Below are 20416 nucleotides of genomic sequence, written 5' to 3' on the forward strand. Positions count from 1 at the left end.
GAGATAGGTTCGTAAATTATAAAGTATAACTTTTCATCTAATCCTGAGTTAAAGCTTCAGTTAGGTTTCCTTGCCGAGCCAATCTATCCCTTAAAATCGTTAATGAATGGAGACCATATTTTAACAAAAAAGTTCTTGTTTGTCCATTAAGACAAGTCTAATTATTTCCAGATGACATTGACATTCGACATTTCCACGATCCACATTTTAATTGTGGGGATTATAGGACCTTTCCAAAATTTTATATTAATTTTCCCCCGAGTTATAATACTGTAGTCGACGACGTTTCTTTGGCTTGCTGTGAGTGTTAAACTTTGTTCTGATATTCCAAGTATTATTAGTTTTGAGACTGGATCCAATTTAGTATTAACAACTTCAGAAATTATTCCAAAAATATCAATCCATAAATGTTTCATGTTTGTACAATTTGCAAAGGTATGTGTTCAGTTGGCCTCTAAGTGCAGACATTTATTACAAATAGGAGAAATATGTGCGAAGATTCTATTTAGTTTTATTTTGGAGTAATGTAATCTGTATAAAACTTTAAATTGTATTAAAGCATGTCTGGCATTTAACGAGCATTGATGTATATATTGTAGACTTTCGTCCCAAATATCTTTCGTTATAGGGTGACCTAATTCATTTTCCCATGTGTATCTATATAATTCCGTCGATGGTACCTCGCTGTCTAAGAGGGTGTTATAAATATGTTATAAATGTTTCCGTGTTAGGATGTTTATTCAAACATTCATCAATAAATTCTGGTTCCCTAGTCCTATAATCCTGTGTATTAGATGTAACATAATCTCTAATTTGTAGATATCTGAATAAATTATTTGAGTGCAGTCCATAGATCCGTTGTAACTCTTGAAATGAAAGAAAATGCCTTTTCTATAAATATGTCCAATCTTTTTAATTCCCTAATTTTCCATTGTATGAAACCTTTATCCAATATAGATGGTTTGAATAAAGATTGTTTACAATGGGAAGACATAGTGATATATTCTCCAATTTGAACGCTTTTTAAAATTGTTTCCAAATTCGTATTCCACTATGTATTATAGGGTTTTCCCTATAGGCTTTTTTGTGCAGTTTTGTAGGAGCAAACATAATCGAACCGATTTCAAAAAGTAAACAGTCTTCCTTTTCCATCCTTAACCAATCTGGTTGCTGATCCATTTCTTCCAGCCAGAAATTCATGTTTTTAATATGGACTGCCCAAAAACAAAACAAAAAAATTGGCAAGGCTAAACCTCTATTTATCTTTGATTTACATAAATGTTTTTTGCTTATTCTATGATTCTTATAATCCCAAATGAAGCTTGTAAGAATGGAATGGACTTTAAAAAAACATTGGGATATATATCGGAATTAATTGAGATAGGTACAGTAGTTGCGGTAAAAAGATCGTTTTATAGCATTAATTCTGCCAAGCATTGAAATGGGAAGTGTTTTCCAATATTGAATATTCTTATATAGTTTATTCAGTAAAGGTGGGAAGTTTAATTTAAAGAAGTATATGTCTTAGTTACTTAAATTCCTAAATATTTAAGTTTGTCTTTAACTATTTTAAAAAGGGATTGTTGTAATGTATGTAAATTGAGTTTTGTTATTGGCATGATTTCGCATTTATTCCAATTAATTCTATATCGTGAAAACTGACCTAATTGAGTTATTAGATTTAATAGGTTTGGAATACTTGTTTCTGGCTATGTAATATATATTAATACATCATCTGCATAAATAGATATTTTATTCATTGTGTCTTTAGTGTTATAACCGTGTATTTCTGGGTGGGCTCTAACGATTTCTGCTAATGGTTCAATTGCTAGAGCAAATAATAGTGGGGATCGTGGACATCCTTGTCCACTACCTCTAGAACGATTACAATTTGTTGAAAACATTTGGTTTGTTAATATTCTAGCTGTTGGGTTAGAATATAAAAGTTTAACCCAGGTGCAGTACTTCTCTCCCAATTGAAAAATTTCCATCACCGAAAATAAATATGACCATTCTACCTGGTCAAATGCTTTTTCAGCATCTAACGAAATAATTGCTAGATCTGCTTTAGGAATTCTATTTGAGTATATAATATTGAATAGTCTTCTCAGATTATGAAATGAGTAACTTTTAGGAATTAAACCTGTTTGGTCGGGGTGTACTAATTTGTTAATCACTGAGCTCAATCTTTGAGATAGGATTTTGGTTAATATTTTCTGATCGGTATTTAAGAGAGCTATCCTCTATATGAACCTGGGTCTTCAAGATCCTGATCAGTTTTTGGTATTAGTGCTATCGTAGATTCATTTAACGTTTCTGGGAGTTTCTGTTGAGTGCAAGCGTATTTGTACAGTGTCTGTAAACGTGGATAAATCAGATCATAAAATGTTTTATAAAATTCAGAACTTAGGCCATCAGGACCAGCGGCTTCCGTTTTTTACAGATCTAATTGACTCTTCGATGTATTTTACCGTAATTTCAGCACCTAGCAATTCTATCTATTTCAGATCTAAACCCGTAAGATTACATTCTGTAAACATATTTCCATTCCTGCTGATTGTTCTGTCGTTTTAGTTGAGTACAGTTTTTGATAGTATTGTAAAAATCTGTCATTGATATCTTTAGGCAGTGTTAATGTTTCTCCCTTGTCTGATCTAATTTTGTAAATTGTTTTTCCCCGTCCAGTTTACGAAGTTGACGAGTTAATAGATTTTGTGGTTTATCACCAAATTCAAATTTTAATTGTTTTGTATGTTGATAACGTTTTATAACTTGGCCTGAGTATATCTTATTTAACTTTTATGTCAGTACTGCAATTTTATTGTGTTTTACCATAGATGGTACTGCTGCATTTTCTATGTCTAATTGCCTTATTTCCGTTTCCAATGTCTGTTGTTTGGCCCTACTCTCTTTATTAAGAAATGTTTGGGAAGAAATTAATGCTCCTCGTACAAATGCTTTCAATGTTTCCCAAAGAAGGGAAGCAGGAGTTCCAGGGCTATCATTAGCCTCGAAGAACATATTAATCTGTTTTACAAGGTATTCATGACATATCTTTTCTTTTAAGATTTGGGGGCTAAGTCTCCATTGTGACTGTTCCTCGGCCATTCCGTTTAGTTTAATCATAACTGTTAGTGGAGCATGGTCCGAGATTATGATATTATGATATTGCGAGTTACAGGTAAATGGGATAAGTTTAGAGTCTACTACAAATAGTCTATCCTTGAGTAAGTTTTATGCACCGGTGAGTAAACTCCAGGGCATCGGGAATGTCCTCGTTCTTCAGGGAACGGGGATTCCCCTCCGCCACCATAGACGAGGCTCGCACCAGGGTCTCATCCATACTCCGCAACACTGCTCTCTCTCCCCATCCCCGCACTGGCAACAAGGGAAGAGTCCCCCTAGTCCTCACCTTTCACCTCACCAGCCGGCAAATACAACACATAATCCTCCGCCACTTCCGCCACCTCCAACGTGAACCCACCACTCGCCACATCTTCCCCCTATGTCTGCCTTCCGCAAAGACCGCTCCCTCCGCTACTCCCTTGTCAATTCTTCCCTTCCCTCCCGTACCACCCCCTCCCCGGGCACTTTCCGTTGCGACCCCAAGAAATGCAACACCTGTCCCTTCACCTCCCCCCTCGACTCCATTCAAGGACCCAAGCAGTCGTTCCAGGTGCGACAAAGGTTCACCTGCATCTCCTCCAACCTCATCAACTGCATCCGCTGCTCTAGATGTCAGCTGATTTACATCGGGGAGACCAAGCGGAGGTTGGGCGTTCGTTTCGCCGATCACCTCCGCTCAGTCCGCAATAATCTACCTGAACTCCCGGTGGCTAAGCACTTCAACTCCCCCTCCCATTCCCAATCCGACCTCTCTGTCCTGGGTCTCCACCATTGCCAGAGTGATCAACAACGGAAATTGGAGGAACAGCACCTCATATTCCGCCTGGGGAGTCTGCATCCTGGGGGCATGAACATTGCATTTTCCCAGTTTTGCTAGCCCTTGCTGTCTCCTCCCCTTCCTTAACCCTCGAGCTGTCTCCTCCCATCCCCCCGCCCTCGGCCTCCTCCTCCTCCCCTTTTCATTCCTTCTCCCCCCCCCCCCCCTCCAGCCCCTATCAGTCTGAAGAAGGGTTTCGGCCCGAAACGTTGCCTATTTCCTTCGCTCCATAGATGCTGCTGCACCCGCTGAGTTTCTCCAGCATTTTGTGTACCTTCGATCTTCCAGCATCTGCAGTTCCTTCTTGAACAGTAAAATGAATATTCTCGACCGGATGGGTTTTCAATTCTTCAGACATCCTTAATGTTAGTAGTATTAATATATGTTTAGAAATTCACTTGACTGAGATTTTAATTTTCTTTGAGTTGATGATCTGTCTAAATAAGCATCCAGTGTACAATTTAAGTCTCCACCAATGATTAAGTTATGTTGTGTGCATTCCGTGAAAATGTTCCGCATTTTCTTTAAAAAAGGGGGCTATCAAAATTTGGTCCATATACATTAAGAAGAGTCACTTTTTTTACTGTAACCCCCCTACTAATACAATATATCTGGCATCGATATCTTCTATAGTTGATATATGTTTAAAAGGTATACCTTTGCGAATTAATATTGCAACCCCTCTAGATTTATGTGAGAATGAAGAGTGATACGCTTTAGCAATCCATTTTGCTTTCACTCTATGTTGTGCTTTCTTTTTAAGATGTGTTTCCTGGAGGAATATTATATCTGCTTTAAGTGATTTTAAATGAGCTTATACTTTACCTCTAATGATTGGTTCCTTAATTACCTCAACATTCCAGATACAGAATTTAATTCCTTCACCCACAATGTTCATATTAACGTCTTGCATCTTATGATTAGGGAGGTCTATGATAGAGCAGATGGCTCACCACATTAAACCCTACCTTACACCCGAACATCAGGTAGATGGATTTTAGGTCTCGTAGGTTTTCCTCCCGGACATATCTCCTTAAATAAAACCTATAATTCCATTCCAAATAAAATTTATAATATGATATAGGAGAGAGAAAATAAAAAAATGTTATGTTAGTAAAGTGTAAAGAGTAAAGAAAGAAGAAAACTACAACTATAGTTAGTGCAGTTAGTGATAGCCATCCTAATGTGGTTGAACATCTAAGGACTTCCGTAGCGTTTGGTAAAACAAAAACATATTACTAGCTCCGTACTTTCCTCAAGAGAAACGTTTCAATTTTAATAAAATCAATTCATGGGGGGGGGGAGGGAAACAATAGTTACATAGAACCATAGAAAACAGGTGCAGGAGTAGGCCATTCGGCCCTTCGAGCCTGCACCGCCATTCAGTATTGTAAAGGAGTGATAGCTGACACACTGTAACCTTTACTGGTACTTTATTATAGCACATGGCACACACGTCCCAGCACTGACTGCATCCAGCCTTCAGGCGTACTGGGACCTAGTGGGAGGAACAAAGGGAGGATACTACAGTTATACTAATATGATGGGGCGTGGTTAGTGGTGATGAGGTAACTGCATTATAGGTTGCATGCATAACCCATCTACATCCTTCCCCTTACGATTTAAACAAGTTACAACAGTGGCAGGTTTATTATACAGAACCTGCAAAGCTAAGCATACTCTCCGTAGCGAGCCGGAGGTTTTACAATCCGACCCGAGCGAGTGCGCACAGCACCTTCACCCTCCCCACCCGAAAGAATAGGAGGAGGGACAGGAACAGAAACAGGAGGGGGAGAGAAGGTGGGTGGAGAACCCAGCTTGGAGTGGGAACGGAGAGGCACAGGTGAGCCAGGTGAAACAGTAGGGGTAGAACGAGCGGAAGTGGGAGAGAGAGAAGACCTTGCAGGGGACAACAGAGCCTGGAGGGCAAACCCGGGAGGAGCAGGGGGGGGGGGTACCCGAGGCAAAAGGATCGACCGTGGCATGCAGGGAGCAGAGGGTACGTTAGTGGAGGAAGGCTCGACACGCGATGGAGGGGTATACCGAATCGCAGGAGGTGGTTTGGGCTCGTTAACCGCCAACAGGTGCTGGCGGCTACGTCGGTATACAGTCCCTTCGAAATCCACGAGGTAGGACCGTGGCGCGCTGTCAAACCCGACAACGGTGGCAAGTCGGGAATAGCCGGTGGGCGTCTGCAAACGGACGACCTGTCCAGGCATCAGTGGCGAAAGAGGGCGGCAGGATTTGTCATGCGAGCGGCGCTGGATCTCGTGCTTCTGGGCAATACGTTGCTGGACATCAGCAGGCTGCAGGACTTTGGGCATCAGGGACTGCTGGGCAATAGGCATCGGAGGGCGGACAACACGGGACATGAGTCGCTGGGCAGGGGATCCCATGGTACTGTCTCTGGAAATGTTCCGAAGGTTCAGGAGACCCTGATAGAAATCCCCGTTCGAGAGGCGGGTCTGTTCAAGCAGGTGCTTTGCGCTGCGGACCGCCCGTTCAGCTAGACCGTTGCTCTGAGGGTACTCCGGGCTGCTGGTGAAATGATTAAAGTTCCACTTTGCAGCAAACGCTCGAAACTCGGCGCTGGTAAACTGGCGTCCGTTGGCTGTCTGCAGCCGGACAGGGGAACCAAACGTGGCAAAGTGGCGGCGAAGCTTGCTGATCACCATCTCGGAGGTGATGGCAGGGAGGAGGTCCACCTCGAACCAATTCGAGTAAGAGTCTACTAGCACAAGGTATTGCCTCCCGCGCCAGTCGAAAATATCGGCAGCCAGAGAGGACCAGGGTATGTCAGGGGCAGGCTGCTGCAAAAGCGGCTGTCTTTGCTGATGCGGGGCAAGAGAGTTACAGTCCGGACAGGAATCCACCCTGGCCTGGATGTACTTAGCCATGGCCGGCCAGTAGTACTGTTCCTGGGCATGAGAGATAGTGGCATCCGCCCCGGGATGCCCCATGTGGGCGGCGTCAAAATACAAGCCATGCAGCGAGGCAGGGACGACAACGTTGTGTCCTTTGATAATAATGCCGTCCCGGAGGACCAACTCATCGCGGACCAAAAAATAGGGGTGGACGCTGGCAGGCAACGAATTCCGTTTGGTGGGCCACCCGCGCTTGATGACAGCAGCAAGCTGCTGCAGGTCGGGGTCGTTTGCGGTATGTGCAACCAAGCACTGTAGTTGCTGGGAAGGGACGAAGTTAACGTTCAGTACCTGTAAGTCCGACTGCTCGAAGGGGTGCCGGTCGCAGGAGGCCCGGGGGGCCCAGGGCAGTGCATCAGCAACATGCATCTCGGTGCCCCTCTTATATATGATTTTAAAGTCAAAGCGCTGTAGCTGCATCATCATCCGCTGTAGCCTGGCAGGGGCGCAGTGTATTGGTTTGTTCAGTATCGTTACCAGTGGCTGGTGATCCGTCTCAACGGTGAACCTGGTGCCAAATAGGAAGTCCTTAAACTTCGAACACGCGAAAACCACCGCCAGCAGCTCCTTCTCTATCTGAGAATAGCGCTGCTCTGTGTCCGTCATGGTCCTAGAGGAATAGGAGATGGGCAGCAGCGAGTCATCAGCGTGGGGTTGCAGGCAGGCAGCACCCAGTCCAAATCGAGAGGCGTCGCAAGTGACCACGATCGGGTGCAATAGATCAAAGAACCTCAGGGTAGGTGTGCTGACCAGCCTCGTCTTTAGCAGGTCGAACGCCTGCTGGTGGTGTGGAAACCATGCCCAGGCAATGTCATTTTTAGTGAGCTGTCTCAGGGGTGCGCTCAATTCACTGAGGTCGGGGATAAACTTCCCCAGGTAATTCACCATACCCAGGAAACGCTGCAGACTGACAACGTCTGTCGGGGCGGGCAGCTCTGAGATGGCGCTGGTCTTTTGCGGGTCTGGCTTTAACCCTTGGGCCGTGAAAATGTGGCCAACGTATGTGACCTCAGGCACCCGGAACTTGCACTTTGACCGATTAAGCTTCAAATTTATCTGCCGAGCACGGTCCAAAATCCGTCGGAGGTTGCGGTCATGTTCGGCCACATCCCTCCCATAGACCAGTATGTTGTCCACAATGATCGCGCAGGGCAGACCTGCAAACAATTGTTCCATAGAACGCTGAAATACCTCGCTGGCGGAGTTGATGCTGAACGGCATCCGCAAAAACTTAAACCTGCCGAAGGGCGTGCTGAACGTGGTCAGGTCCGTGGAGCGTTTGTCCAAGGGTATCTGCCAGAACGAACTTCTGGCATCGAGGACGGAGAACACTGTGGCTTGTCCCACCTGGGCGGCAACATCTTCGACATTCCTCATGGGGTAGTGGGGCCGTTTAATCGCCATATTCAAGTCCTTGGGGTTGATGCATACCCGTATCTCATGTTTTCCTTTCTTCAACGTGGCGACCATGGTGGAGACCCATTCGGTTGGATCGCTGACAGCCTCCAGCACTCCCATGTTGACCATGTATTTCAGCATACTCTCCCCCTTGCCCTTCATGGCGAACGACACTCTATGGGGTGGACGGATCACAGGCACCACAGATGGGTCAGTCACGATCTTGTACACCAACGGCAGCTTCCCCAACTTGTCGTCAAACAAGTCTGGGTACTCGGATAATGGATCCATTACAGCTTGCACCTCGTGGACCGTACGGTCAAACGACACCAGACCAAGATCCTGGCATGCCTGGTTGCTCAGCAACGTCACACAGTCACTGTCCAGAATAAAGAAAGACAGGTCCTGGGAAGATTTCTGCAGCACGCAGTGGAAGGTCGCCCTCCCCACAGGTGTTAGTTCCTCTCCCCCATAGGCACGCAAAACAGAGCGATCTGCAATCAGCAGCTCAGTCTTCCTTATCTGGTGGAACAACTTTGTTGACATTAAGTTCACTTTCGCCCCCGTGTCCAGCTTAGCAGAGAAGGACTTGTTGTTTACAGTTATATTCACAGAAGGATCAGGGAGGCGAGATCGGCTGTGGAGGAGAGTGTAAATACTTACATCTCCCGCGGAATAGCTGAGCTCAGAGTCGGGGGCAGCGTCAACAGAGGACTGAGAATCCATCTCGCTATATACTTGCAGAAGGTTGTTTAGGAGTTGTCTGGGAGCTGAGGGCACTTTCCCACGGGACCGGCAGGCAGCTGCAAAATGGTTCCTTCTCCCGCAGAAATTGCAGGTCTTCCCAAGGGCTGGGCACTGTGATTCTGTGGAGTGCACGTAATTGCAGTTTGGACACTTTTTAGATCTCGGGTCCCGGGATGTACGAACGGGCCGCGGTGGAGTGCGAAAGTTGTCCCTCATACGACGTTGTCCAGCAACACCAGTTAGATTTATGGCTCGGCTGTCGGACCCCCTCTGTCCATGAGGAGGGGTGACCACTTCGGCAATGCGGCACGCATGCATTGCCTGAGTCAGGGTTAGGTCAATCCGTTGCAGCAGGTCGGCACGTAGCTTCTGATCAATCATGCCAGTGACGAGAATGTCTCTGGTGAGCTGGTCGCGCATGGTTTCAAATCGGCACCGCTGGGCAAGGTGCCGCAGGTCGGCGATGAAGCACTCAACATGTTCATCCGGCTGTTGCTTGCGTGAGAAGAACCTGGCCCGCTCCAGTATACGGTTGGAGGGCAGGTCACATATCTCCGCGAATTTGCGCAAAAGACATACCGGGTCGTCGGCCGATTCAGCTGGCTCGACCGGCTGCTCGTTGTCATCCAGGACTGCTGGTTCGTAGACAAAGGCTTGAGCTCTCTTCATTGCGTCGGGACCGGCCAGGTTGAGCAAGAGTGATGCTTTGACCGCGGCTGGGTCGTTCCGGTGCGCAATATTGACGTAGTGAGTGTAGTCCATCACAAAAGTCGACCATCGCTCCGCAATGTCAGCGTCGAAGACAAGGGGAGATGGCTTTCGGCATGAGGATGCCATGTCAAGGGAAACCCAACACTGGGCACTAACCGGGACAAAATAAATGAAACCCGGTAAACGGGAAACGCGAGTTTTAAACTTCTGACACCATGTAAAGGTCTGATAGCTGACACACTGTAACCTTTACTGGTACTTTATTATAGCACATGGCACACACGTCCCAGCACTGACTGCATCCAGCCTTCAGGCGTACTGGGACCTAGTGGGAGGAACAAAGGGAGGATACTACAGTTATACTAATATGATGGGTCGTGGTTAGTGGTGATGAGGTAACTACATTATAGGTTGCATGCATAACCCATCTACAAGTATGATCACGGCTGATCATCCAACTCAGTATCCTGTACCTGCTTCCACTCCATACCTCCTGATCCGTTTAGCCACAAGGGCCACATCTAACTCCCTCTTAAATATAGCCAATTAACTGGCCTCAACTACCTTCTGTGGCAGAGAATTCCAGAGATTCACCACTCTCTGTGTGAAAAAGCTTTTCCTCATCTCGGTCCTAAAATATTTCACCGTTATCCTTAAACTGTGACCCCTTGTTCTGGACTTCCCCAACATCGGGAACAATCTTCCTGCATCTAGCAAATAGTTATATTCCATTAGTTAAATAATTATTAGCCTCAAAATGAAATGTCACTCGTATAGCAAAAAAAATAGTAAAAGAATAATCAAAAATATCAAAGAGAAAACTTTATAGATTTATATTAATAAATTGCCTGAATCACATTTTACTCAAAGTTCATACTTTTAGTTAATTGTGAATTGATCCTGTTAACAATAATTAGTAATAATTAGTGAACATGATTAGCAGTAGTTATTAAAAATTAGTACTAACATGTAAATATTATATATCAATAGCAAGATAATTGCTCAATTCTTATTGTAATATTTTATCAGTTCTTAAGTATAGCAATTTAAAGTTCCATTTCTTCTCTGCGGGGTAACGATATTCGGTACCGTCTGGTGAGTGTTGTGTGTTGGATATTATTCAATCTTCGGTCTTATTATCGATGTTCTGGGCGAATTCAAGTGCTTCTGTGTGTTTGATGAATAACTATTCCTTCTGCTCGTAGGTGACTCTAAGTGTTGCGGGGTACATCAGTCCATATCTCAGATTTTTTATATTCTTAAGTATTCTTCTTGTGTCTGTAAACAACCTCTCTTCTTGGCAACCTCCACAGGGTAATCTCTAAATATACTGATCTTATCTCCTTCAAATACGAGATTTCTGCTGCAAACGATTTTCTTCATCATATATTTGAAATCCACATTTTGATGTTGGTGTTGGCGCATTTTTCCAAAATTTCAGTATGAGTTTTTTGCCGTTATTAAACCATAATTAAGTTGAGATTTTTGAAACCTATTTTGCTCATACCCATCTTCCGTTGATCGTCAGTCTTAATGTAAATGTTGCCACGAATCCTCCACATCCAATTTATACCGGGCAAATCTTAGCACTCCAGCCCCAATGTTCTGCCTCCGCTGCAAGCTCTGGATATCGCAGTTCCTTTTTTCGAAAGCTTCCTGCACAGCATCCTCCCAAGGGTCTGTGATGCCCTCTTTCTCACTATCAGATGCCTTCCTCCACTGCTTCTTGAGCTGCATTCTCTCCCGGATTAGCCATTCCATCTCCTTGTGCCGTCTGGACTTGCTTTCCAAAGCTGGGTCATTTTCCTTTTTCTCCCTTATTCCATATCGTTCTGCTCCATAGCCATAGATGATGCCCCCAATCTTATCAAGCTTTCTTTCAACTGTAGCCCTTACAAGTAAGGTACGTGTCAAGTCTACATTTATGGTCTCCCATTCTTTCTTCTCCGAGGCTCCAGGACATTTAACGCGAGGTTTTCTTCCGCTGATCTTTTTCTCCATTGTTGGTTTTCTTGGCTGGATGGGCTCCATATCTTCCTCTGCCTGCGTAACTGTGCTAGAGTTTCCTTCATCAGGGGGGCTGATGCCCTGCGAACTTTGGCGAGACTCCATCGCTGGTCGTCATTCGACTTACTTGATTGACTTATCAGGAAGTACTTATAAATGCGAGGTCCCTGTTTAGCATTTCTATAGCACCCTTTCTTTCCTTGATGTATTTTCACGCCCTTTGAAGATGTTATTTTCATCCAGCCGCAGGAGCAGACCTGAAGACTCTTCTCGGATGATGATTGTGCGCATGGTTCTTGTTGAGTGCAAGTGTTGCTCCCGGTCTTTTCCGTTCCTAGGTCTATGGCAGTGTTTTCGTAAATGAGTCATCTTCCGCTCTCGCTCTCGCAGACACAGGAGATATTCTATCTTTAATTCTGTTCGTAGCCATATGCGGGTGTCTCCAAAATACTGAATAGTATTGGATCCTGCTGACATGGGTAGCTAGCCCATGCCTGCCCCAGTTGGGGTCTATTTCCTCCTGTCAGCTGTCTTTCCGGCAGTCACAAGGTCTTTCGTTTGGTGTCGGCCATTCTATTCACGGCAGTCACTGGCTCATTCCAGGGTAAATGTTTACAAATACACAGGACTAGATGTTAAAAGTACAAAGTGCCAAATATCAATTTACTTCCGATGGTTATGGGAGCCTTCTGCACGCACCTATGCTTCTCCGATGTTGAGAAAGACTAGGCAGACACGTCATTGGGGTTATCAAGTGGGCACCTACTTTCATCTTATTTTCGTTGATTGAACCCACGACGTCTCCAGTAGGCTCAGCGGTGCATTCTGGCGTCCCAGAACCACCCTCAGCATCCGTCTAGTCGGTTATTTGGGAAACCAAATGGGGTCTTTCCGCTTCAGCCCGAGCCACTGGCTACTCCGCTCTGCCACCCGTGATTTTTCTTCGATGGCCTGTCGTAGGACTTGTCCGCTGATCCCCAGGTCCATCATCAGTCTTAAGTAACATGATCGGTCCGAGTCAGCATGGATTTACGAAAAGGAAAGCATGTTTAACTAATCTTCTGGAATGTTTTGATGATGTAAATAGGAAAATGGTCAAGGGAGAGCCAGTGGATGTAGTGTACCTGGACTTTAAGAAAGCCTTTGATAAAGACCCACATTGGTGATTAGTGGGCAAAATTAGAGCACGTGGTAATTGGGGTAGGGTACTGACATGGATAGAAATTTGGTAGGCAGACGGGTAAAAAAGGGAAGGGTTTAACGGGTCCCTTTCAGAATGGCAGGCATTGGCTAGTGATGTACCACAAGGCTCGGTGCTGGGACCGCAACCATTTACAATATACATTGATGATTTAGATGAGAGGATGTGGGGTAAAATTAGCAAATTTGCAGATAACACAAAGCAGGGCGTTCGTGTGTAATGTGATAAGGATGCCATGGGGAAGCAGGGTGAATCGGACAGGTTGGGTGAGTGGACAGGTGCAGTTTAATGGGGCAGAGGCCCGGGAGCCGTTGGAGAAAGAGGAGGAGTTTCTGGGCGGTGAGTGTTTAAATCGGGCGCGGTGCTTGCTTTCACAGAGGCCCGGGAGCCGTTGGAGCAAGAGGAGGAGTTTCTGGGTGGAGAATGTTTAAATCGGGCGCGGGGCTTGCTTTCACAGAGGCCCAGGAGCCGTTGGAGCAAGAGAAGGAGTTTCTGGGCGGTAAGTGTTTAAGACGGGCGCGGGGCTTGCTTTCACAGAGGTCCGGGAGCCGTTGGAGCAAGAGGAGGAGTTTCTGGGCGGACAGTGTTTAAATCGGGCCCGGGGCTTTTACCGAAATCTGTAACGTTCCACACTTCATAGGAAGGGTTCTGGTGGAAGCCGCTGATTGGTGGAAGCAGACTGGAGGAAGCAGCTGATTGGGTGCAACCTCAGGTTAGCATTTCTGCTTTCTGGTTAAAGGTACAGTGCTTTAGTAAAGGTACCGTGAGCTAAGGGTACAGTGCTTTTTTTAGTAACGGTACAGTGAGCTAAGGGTACAGTGTTTTTTTTTAGTAAAGGTACAGTTTAAAGCACAAGGGGGAGCAGCTGATTGTGAGTCAGATCCCTGCTGATTTCTCTCAGCAGTTTGTATTGTATTGTACTTGTATTGTATCCAGGGTAAGGCGGGAGAATGAGGGCCAGGGCAGATTACTGTTCTGGATGTCAGATGTGGGAGGTCATGGAGTCGGATAGCCCTCCAGACGTCCACATCTACGCCAGGTGCATCGAGATGGGGCTCCTAAGGGACCGTGTTAGGATCCTGGAGCAGCAGCTCGATAACCTCTGTCTGGGCAGGGAGAGTGATGAGGTCATAGAGAGGAGTTATAGGGAGGTGGTCATTCCAAAACCATGAGAGACAGACATGTGGGTCACGCTTAGGAAGGGCAAGGGGCAGAGGCAGGGACGAGTGAGTACCCCAGTGTCTGTACACCTTGAAAATAAGTACTCCTGTTTGAGTACGGTTGGGGGGGGGGGGCAGCCTGCCTGGGGGTAGCGAGAGCGGCCGGGCCTCAGGCAAAGAGACCGGCCCTGTTGCTCAGAAAGGTAGGGGGGGAAAGAGGAGGGCAATAGTAAATGGGGACTATAGTTAGGGGGTCGGATAGGCGATTCTGTGGACGTAGTCGGGTGACCCGGATAGAAGTCTGCCTCCCTAGTGACAGGGTTTCGGATGTGTCTCAACGCGTCCAATATATCCTTAAATCAGAGGGAGAGGAGCCTGAGGTCGTGGTACATATAGGTATCAATGAAATAGGTAAAAAAAAGAGAAGAGGTCCTGAAGGGAGAATTTAGGGACTTGGGAGGAGAGTTAAGGAAAAGGACCAAAAAAGTAACAATCTCAGGATTACTGCCCGTGCCACCCGACAGTGAGAGTAGGAATGGAGCGAGGTGGAGGATAAATGCGTGACTGAAGGACTCGTGCAGTGGGCAGGGATTCAAGTTTCTGGATCACTGGGACTTCCTTTGGGGAAGGTGTGACCTGTATAGAAAGGACGGGTTGCACATAAACCCGAGGGGGGCCAATTTCCTGGCGGGGAGATTTGCAAAGGCTACTGGGGAGACTTTAAACTAGAATAGTTGGGGGGAAGGACTCAAATAGAGAAAGCTAGTAGACAGAGTGTGGGGCAGGAGGCAGAGAAGGGAAGCACTCTGATCCCAAATCTAGGGGGAAAATAAGAAAAAGAAAATAATCAGAGAATAATAGGCGGTGGATTTCTTAAATGTGCATATTTTAATGCTAGGGGCATTGTAAGAAAGGTGGATGAGCTTAGAACCTGGATTTAAACCTGGAAGTATGATGTTGTGGCGACCAGTGAAACATGGTTGCAGGAGGGCTGTGATTGGAAACTAAATATTCCAGGATTTCGTTGCTTCAGGTGTGATAGAATTGGAGGGGCATGGGGTGGAGGTGTTGCATTGCTTGTCAGGGAAGATATTACAGCAGTGCTTTGGCAGGATAGATTTGAGGGCTCGTCTAGGGAGGCTATTTGGGTGGAACTGAGACGTGGGAAAGGTGTAGCAACACTGATAGGGTTGTATTATAGACCGCCAAATGGGGAGCGAGAATTGGAAGAGCAAATATGTAAGGAGATAGCAGATATTAGTAGTAAGCACAAGGTAGTGATTGTGGGATATTTCAATGTTCCACACATAGACAGGGAAACACATTCTGTAAAAGGGCTGGATGGTTTGGAGTTTGTAAAATGTGTGCAGGATAGTTTTTGCAACAATACATAGTGGTACCTACTAGAGAAGGGGCAGTGCTGGACCTCCTGTTAGGAAATGAGACAGGTCAGGTGGCGGAGGTATGCGTTGGGGTGCACATCGGGTCCAGTGATCACAATACCATTAGTTTCAATATAATTATGGAGAGGGTCAGAACTGGACCTATGGTTAGGATTTTTGATTGGAGAAAAGGTTAACTTTGATGAGATGCGAAATGATTTAAAATGATTGAATTGGGATATTTTGTTTCATGGGAAGGTTGTAGAAGAAAAATGGACGACATTTTAAGATTACAGAATCTTTATGTCCCTGTTCGTTTGAAAGGAAATAGTAAAAAATGGAAAAAGCCATTGTTTTCAAGGGAAATTGGACACTGTTCGGAAAAAGAGAGAGATCTACAATAATTATAGGCAGCGTGGAGTGAATGAGGTGCTTAAGGAGTATAAAGAATGTAAAAAGAATCTTACGAAATAAATTAGAATAGCTAAAAGAAGATATGAGTTTGCTTTGGCACGTAAGGTGAAAGTAAATCCAAAGGGTTTCTACAGCTATATTAATAGCAAAAGGATAACGAGGGATAAAATTGGTCCATTGGAGAGAAAGAGTGGACAGCTATCTGCAGAGCCAAAAGAGATGGGGAAGATATTGAACAATTTATTTTCTTCGGTATTCACCAAGGAGAAGGATATTGAATTATGTGAGGTAAGGGGAACAAGTAGAGTAGCTATGGATTCAAAGAAAAAGACGTACTGACACTTTTGAAAAATACGAAAGTGGATAAGTCTCCAGGTTTCGACAGGATATTCCCTAGGACATTGAGGGAAGTTCTTGTAGAAATAGCCGGGGCTATGACAGAAATATTTCAAATGTCATTAGAAACGGGAAAAGTGCCCGAGGATTGGCGTACTGCGCATGTTGTTCCGTTTAAAAAGGGTTCTAAGAGTAAACCTAGCAATTATAGACCTGTTATTTGACTTCAGTGGTGGGCAAATTAATGGAAAAGATTCTTAGATATAATATATATAAGCATCTGGATAAACAGTGTCTGATTAGGAACAGTCAACATGGATTTGTGCCTGAAAGGTCATGGTTGACTAATCTTCTTGAATTTTTTGAAGAGGTCACAAGGGAAATTGATGAGGGTAAAGCAGTGGATGTTGTCTATATGGACTTTAGTAATGCATTTGACAAGGTTCCTCATGGAAGGTTGGTTAAGAATATTCAATTGTTAGGTTTAAATGCAGGAGTAGCAAGATGGATTCAACAGTGGCTGAATGGGAGACGCCAGAGAGTAATGGTGGATGGCTGTTTGTCAGGTTGGAGGCAGGTGACTAGTGGTGCCTCAGGGATCTGTGTTGGGTCCACTGTTGTTTGTCATGTACATCAATGATCTGGATGAAGGTGTGGCAAATTGGATTAGTAAGAATGCAGAATCTAATAAGATAGGTGATGGTGTGGATAATGAAGTAGATTTCCAAAGTCTACAGAGAGATTTAGGCCATTTGGAAGAATGGTCTGAAAGATGGCAGTGGTGTTTAATGCTGATAAGTGTGAGGTGCTACATCTTGGCAGGACAATTCAAAATAGGACGTACATGGTAAATTGTAGCGAATTGAGGAATGCAGTTGAACAGAGGGAGTACCCCACTGTCTGTACACCTTGAAAATACGTACTCCTGTTTGAGTACGGTTGGGGGGGGGGGGCAGCCTGCCTGGGGCAGCGACAGCGGCCGGGCCTCCGGCACAGAGACCGGCCCTGTTGCTCAGAAAGGTAGGGGGGAAAAGAGGAGGGCAATATTAATTGGGTACTCTATAGTTAGGGGGTGCTAATACAGAAACCTCCCCGTGGTGCAGCCTGGGAAACACTGAATTGTATAATCTGATATTATTACCACCAGTAGGCCAATATCTGTATACTTACCCAAGCAATCTACTAGATGACGATGCCGAAGCGCCACAGACACTCGACTCCTCGGGGCCTGCACTGTCAATCGCCTCAATCAATATTGAAGGCTTCTCTAGATGCAAGGCAGACATACTAGCGACAGCGGCCAAACGCTTCGACATAGTGTGCATGCAGGAAACCCACACCGGCCCTACACAACACGGACCAGCCATCCCTGGAATGAAGCTGGTGGCCGAGATCCGACACAGACAGTATGGGTCAGCTGTATTCAGCAGACCAAACCTCGCGATCGAAGAGGTCTGCACCCACACCACCGAAGGGCAAATGGAAACCATCACAGTTGCCCTCCGAAACATCTCTGTCACATCAGTGTATAAACCCCCCCAAAGTCCGTTCCTCCACTCTGAACTGCCAGACAGATGCAAGAGAAAATACCACATTAGCATTGGGGACGTCAATGCCCATAGCTCATTGTGGGGTTATGAAGTGAACAATCAAGATGGAGATGAAGTCGAAACCTGGCTCGAGTCGAAACACCTGACCGTGATCCATGACGCCAAACTGCCAAAATCTGTCCACAGTGCCAGATCGAAACGAGTATATAACCCAGACCTTGTTTGTGTGAGCAGCGAACTATCATCCAGAGCTGTGAAATTGGTCCTGGACCCTATCCCCCATACGCAACACCGGCCAATCACCATAACCATCCGATCCGCTCTCCAAGCAACAACCGTCCCCTTCCGCAGAAGGTTCAATCTGCGGAAGGCCGACTGGCTGTCATTCCAACAGGAGATCGAAGACTCCATCCCCAGCATTCCATCTCACCCCAACAACTATACCATGTTCACAGAACTGCTGAAAAGGTCAGCCAGGCGACATATACCAAGAGGATGCCAGACCGAGTACATCCCCGGGCTGTCGGAAACATCCAGCGATCTACTGAAAGCCTACCACAGGGCATACCACGAGGACCCTTTCTCCTCCACCACCATGGAACTCGGAGAGATCCTGTTGAACACGGTCGGGGAGGACCGAAGGCAAGTCTGGAAGGAGTTGATAGAAAATACCAACATGACCAATAACAGCAGGAAGGCATGGGCCACAATCCGCCGCCTCAGTGAAGACCATACCACACCGCCCACGCTCACAACAGTCACAGCAAACTCAGTTGCAGCACAGCTGGTGGTAAACGGTCGTAGCCAAAACCGGCGCAGACCCACAGGAGAATACCGCCGGACAGCGGTAACAGACCGCCTACAACCAGCCAGCGCTCTCACCAAGCCCTTCAACCTAGAAGAACTCGAAGCTGCAATGAGCATGCTGAAACCTGGGAAAGCAGCAGGAATCGATGATGTACTGACGGAAATGATACAGCACCTTCGACCTAAAGCAAAGACCTGGCTCCTAGCAATGCTGAACTCATGCATGGCACAGAAAACAACCCCACCTGTATGGAGAAAGGCCAAGACTGTCGCAATTCCCAAACCTGGAAAGGACCCATCATCCCCAAAGAGCTACAGACCCATTTCTCTCCTCTGCATCACCTACAAGCTCTACGAGAGGCTACTACTCCAACGCCTTATGCCACTTATAGACTCCAAGCTTACTAAAGATCAAGCTGGCTTCCGCCCTGGCCGCTCCTGTACCGGGCAGCTACTGAACCTCACCCAACACATTAAGGACGGTTTTGAGTGCAAACTCATCACCGGAGCAGCTTTCATAGACCTCACCGCTGCCTACGACACTGTCCAGCACCGCACGATGATCAGGAAACTTTTTGACATGACTGGTGACCTCGACCTGTGCCAAGTCATCAAAAGCCTTCTCAACAACAGGCGCTTCTTCATTCAACTAAATGACAAGAAGAACAAATGGTAAGCCCAAAAGAATGGCCTATCATAAGGCAGCGTACTGGCCCCCCTCCTCTTCAACATCTACATCAACGACCAACCACTTCCCCCACAATGCCGCCGCTTCATCTATGCTGATGACATCTGCATCACCACCCAACGGGAGAACTTCCAGAAGATCGAGTCTGTCCTGGAAAGCGCCCTCCAAGAGATGACAACCTACTACAATAACAACCACCTGAACCCCAACCCATCAAAAACCCAACTATGCAGCTTCCATCTTAAAAATCGAGATGCAGGAAAACAACTGAGCGTCTCATGGGATGGCCACAAACTCTCCAACCACTTCCACCCCGTGTACCTCGGAGTCACACTCGACAGGACACTCTCTTTCAAACCCACCTTCAGAACACCAAAGCCAAGGTCAACACTCGCAACAACATCCTGCGCAAACTGGTAAACTCAAAGTGGGGCGCTGATCCACCAACCATCCGTGCAACTGCCATAGTCCTGTGCTTCTCCACAGCTGTATACGCGTGCTCACGCTGGAGCCGCTCCCACCACACCAAACTGGTTGACACAGCCCTCAACGACACCTGCCGCATTATCACGGGATGAATAAAGATAACGCCAGTCCCGTGCCTCTACGCCCTAGCTGGTATTGCCCCCCCCCCATATCAGACGATCCATCGTCGCCCAAGACGAGCGGAGAGCACAGGAGATCGATACCAGACACCCCCTGCACGGACACACAGCACCTCCACCCCGACTGAAATCCAGAGCCAGTTACTTGCAGACAGTCCCAACTCTGCAGACAACCAAAGAAACAGCAAGGACCAACATCAGGAAAGATGAATGGAACCAGCTCAACACATGAGCCCACGACTGGATGGAGAGAGGAATCACTCCGACTGAATGCCTCGCCAGCGGGCACGACCTCCCATGGCCAACCTGGAAGACCCTCAACAGATTACGAGTAGAGCAGGGGAGGTGCAAATCAATTATGAAAGCATGAAACTAACAGGCAGAAGACACATGCAGCTGTGGAGCAGTACAGACGATGTCCCACCTACTGGAGTATGACGACGCCCCCCAGTGCAGCCCCCAGGACCTGGCTGAACCGACCCGACCAGCTGTGACCTGCGCCAGATACTGGCAGAACGACATCTGAGATTGCAACGTACTCGA

Source organism: Amblyraja radiata, chromosome 45, assembly GCF_010909765.2.
Source record: "Amblyraja radiata isolate CabotCenter1 chromosome 45, sAmbRad1.1.pri, whole genome shotgun sequence".
NCBI lineage: Eukaryota > Metazoa > Chordata > Chondrichthyes > Rajiformes > Rajidae > Amblyraja > Amblyraja radiata.